At 24.0% G+C, this 4464-nt stretch overlaps 1 long non-coding RNA gene across 1 annotated transcript; it reads right to left on the bottom strand.

Annotated features, from left to right (window-relative positions):
- Positions 1-861: 861 nt before the first annotated feature.
- LOC112680477 lies at positions 862-4400 on the bottom strand. Its single transcript, XR_003148310.1, has 4 exons — positions 4063-4400; positions 3204-3290; positions 1489-1575; positions 862-1086 (listed from the first exon to the last, which is right to left on the bottom strand). It is a non-coding gene; the product is annotated as an uncharacterized LOC112680477 (long non-coding RNA).
- Between the last annotated feature and the right edge of the window lie 64 nt (positions 4401-4464).

The raw sequence follows: 4464 nt of genomic DNA, 5'->3' as shown, positions 1-4464 counted from the left end.
TTATAGTGTTTTATTTGGTTTTATGTTTTATATTTTATGATGACATCGATTAGAACGTCCCTTCCGGTCACACACTATCTAAATGGACAAGAACAAACCGACATCGACTTGTCGAAATTAAACGTTCGCTATCGCTTTACTTGAACACATAAATAACATTAAATACATAATAACAGTGGCGTGCACAATCCTATATTCATTTGGAGAGGGGGGGGGGAAACTAATTTTTTAACACCACCCATTCCAAGTGAAAATGATATACGTTTATTAAGAGATTCGTTGAAAATATTTGGTCCACTGTTTTAGCAAACACGACAGCCGTAGACTTTTTCTAGAGTTATGTTAGTAAGTATGCTTGTGAAATAGTAATTTTCAAATGGGATCTAGGCTCCATTTATTTGCTCTTAATTTTGCACACCACTGCATGGTAAGATATTTTGACGTGACTTTGACCTTTCGTATAATGTGAATCGACTTTTAATTTAGTTCCACAGCTGGTTCAAATACTTAAGTATAAACAACAACTTTTTCTTATTGATAAAACGTAATACAGTTTTTAGTTAGGTACCTAAAATAATTATGCAATTAGTTGTACAATAGATGTCAGTTAAATTAAATATTAAATCAGATCATACTTGATACTGTAATAGCATTTTAAATGAAAAATTTAGAGATTTAAAGAAAAAAAACCCTGTGAAGAAAGAAATAACCAAAACATGACAAATCATTAAATAACAATGTATTTAATAAGACACTAATTTTAACATCATAAAAATATAAAATTTCTACATAGAAAAAAAATGTAAAAATTATGAAAATTTGAAAAAAAAATGTGAAAATTGTTATAAAAAGAGAGAAAAATTGGTAACATGAAAAAAGTTTGACAGACTTTTGATATATTAGTATTGTGTATTCAGTATAAACTATAGAGTATAAAGCATTGGCTATAGGGTGCCTCCAAATTTTTAAAAAATAATAAAGGGTGTCGTGAGTCAAAAAAAGTTGGGAACCTCCGCTCTAGCCAGTTTGGTAATACGCGGCCGGGGAATATATAAATTATGTCATAATTTTAAACATTATTATGTACTGAAAAAATATAAATAAATGTATTAACAACATTATATTTAAATTGTTAATAAAAATGAATACTTTAATAACAAAAGAAAAAATGTAAAGGGGTCTAGAGATTACTCATGCAGTTAAAACACAAAAATATATTTAATAATAAAAAACAAATACCAATTCAAATAAATTGAAATTTAATTTATAAATTTAGAATATTAATAATTTAACTAAATATAGAAAGGAGAAAAATTGATTTATGCAATAGAAAAATATTATTTACACAACGGAGAATACTTAATTATTTTAAGTAAAATAAGGTTATTTAATGGATTAAATATAAAAAAATTAAGTTGAAGCTTAAAAACATAAATTTAATCAATTTTGTTATAATTATAGTTGTTATTCAAAATAAAAACGACTTACCGCTATTCCTGGGAGTAAGTAGATAAGTGATTGTCACTCGTAAGTTTGTTTTACTCTGGATCGGCTTCTAGATTTCGGCTGTTTACTCTAATAAAAAGAACAAATACAATATTTCAATAATTAATTATACTTTAATCATTAAAGAAAAATAAATAATAATTTATTTTTTTATTTTATTAGTATTAATATATACAATGGGCAGGAATTATAAAAAACATAATTTGTAAGAATGACAATAATTAACAAACGTGAATTAAATAATACAAGTAATATTAGACATAGATTATCTGTCTCATCGTTGCTCCCATCGCAGTATGGCGCCAAAATATATTATTTAAATTTAAATGTTTTTTATTTACAAAAAAATATTTTAACGCATTAATCGTTGGAATACTGTGGTCTGTTAAGGTTGTAATAGTTTATATACAATCTCATTTAAGTTTAAAACGATTTTTACTAAAACTATTAGGCTATAGTGCATATTAGGATATAACAATGTATTGTTATTTGAAATATGAATTAAATATTAAAAATTGTGTCTTATAACAATAATTTATATTTATAAATACTTCGCAATCGCGATAAAAGAAGTACGTTAAAACAGGTTTAGTTTCCTGATGCCTGAAAGCCGATGGAAATATAATTTATATTATAATTTTAAACATTATTTATGTACTAAAAAAAACATAAGAAATATTATTAAGAACATTATACTTTACATTATAACAAAAAATGAATGCTTTAATGACAAAAGAAAAAATTAGAAGGTGTATTTAGAAATCTAGAGACTACTTATGCAGACGAAACGAAAAACCAAAAATTAAATAATGATAAAAAAATTTTTATTCAGAAATCTAGAGACTACTCACGCAGACGAAACAAAAAACAAAAAATTAAATAATGATAAAAAAATTACTAATACTATTAAATTTATAAATTTAGAGTATTAATAATTTAAATGTTTTGTATTTACAACAATTTATTTTAATTATGAAAAGTATTAACCGATGAAATACTAAGGTCTGTTAAAGTTGAAAAAGTTTTTATAACCCCTCATTTAAGTTTCAAAACGATTTTTACTAAAATTATTACTCTATAGTGCATGCTAGAATATAACTATCTACAAATATAACAATATATTTTTATTTGAAATATAAATTAAATATTGAAAATATACTACATTTTACAACATCAAAATCATATTTTTAAATATTTTTCAGTCGCGATGAAAGAAGTAAGTAAAAAAAGTTTCCTTGTGCCTGATGACCGGGAAATATATAAATTATGTCATAATTTTAAACATTATTTATGTACTGAAAAAACATAAATAAATGTATTAACAACATTATATTTAAATTGTTAATAAAAACGAATACTTTAATAACAAAAGAAAAAATGAAAAGGGATCTAGAGATTACTCATGCAGGTAAAACACAAAAATATATTTAATAATAAAAAATAAATACCAATTCAAATAAATTGAAATTTAATTTATAAATTTAGAATATTAATAATTTAACTAAATAAAGAAAGGAGAAAAATGTATTTAAGTAATGGAAAAATATTATTTACATAACAAAGAATACTTAGTTATTTTAAGTAAAATAAGGTTATTTAATGGATTAAATATAATAAAATTAAGTTGAAGCTTAAAAACATAAATTTGATCAATTTTGTTATAATTAAAGTTGTTATTCAAAATAAAAACGACGTACCGTTATTCCTGGGAGTAAGTAGATAAGTAATTGTCACTAGTGAGTTTATTTCACTTTTAATCGGCTCCTAAATTTCGGCTGTTTACTCTAATAAAAAGAAAAATAAATAATAATTTATTTTTTTATTTTATTAGTATTAATATATATAATGTGCAAGAATTATAAAAACATAATTTGTAAGAATGACAATTATTAACAAACGTGAATAGAATAAGACAAGTAATATTAGACATAGATTATCTGTCTCATCATTGCTCCCATCACAGTAGGGCGCCAAAAAATATTATTTAAATTTAAATGTTTTTTATTTACAAAAATTTATTTTAACACATTATCCGATGGAATACTATGATCTGTTAGGTTGAAATAGTTTATATACCCTCTCATTTAAGTTTAAAACGATTTTTCCTAAAACTATTAGGCTATAGCTCATATTAGGATAAAACATTGTATTGTTATTTGAAATATGAATTAAATATTAAAAATTGTGTCTTATAACAATAAATAATATTTATAAATACTTGCCAATCGCCATAAAAGAAGTACGTTTAAAAAGGCTTAGTTTTTTAATTTATTTGTTATTAATATTAATACTCATATACTCTTGGCAGTAATCATAAAAAATGTAATTTGTACGAATGTAATGATTTAACAAACCGAAATATAATATGACAAATAACATTGTACATAGATTAGCTGTCTCATCATTGTTTCCATTACGGTTTGTTAATCCGTGTGCCGCTGAATATTATTTAAATGTAGAAGTTTTTATTTAGGTACAACAATTTATTTTAATTATAAAAAGACATTAACCAACTTAATACTAAAGTCTGTTGTAGGTTTAATAGTTTCTATTTACCTTTACTTGAATATCGTTTCGATTTATTTATTTTTAAATATTTCTAACTATTTTTCTTTAGCGTGTGCGAGAATAGAAGGATCAATATAGCGATTTATTTGTTATTCATAACATGGATGGAATATTTCTCATTCAAATTTTTTTGGAAATTCTGATGCTTGACGTTAATATATCCAAGCAAGTTGTTAGGCTTTGAGTTGCCAATGTCTTCATTTGAAGAGGTTTTCTTTTCTTTTTTTTATTCTTTCCTCGACCCTGTTGTGTATTAAGTTACCCAGAACGCCACTGCGCGTTTTTTTAATGTCGTGTCCTTATCGGTCCAATTCAAATTTTTGACGTATTTCTAATATGGATATAATTTATTATCAATAAGCTCATTGTTTTAATCATGAAGACTAGGTA

Source organism: Sipha flava, unplaced genomic scaffold (genome assembly GCF_003268045.1).
Source record: "Sipha flava isolate LNK unplaced genomic scaffold, YSA_version1 17784_pilon_pilon, whole genome shotgun sequence".
Lineage (NCBI taxonomy): Eukaryota > Metazoa > Arthropoda > Insecta > Hemiptera > Aphididae > Sipha > Sipha flava.
Note: the sequence above shows the minus strand (reverse complement) of the source record. Positions and strands in the feature narration are given on the sequence as shown.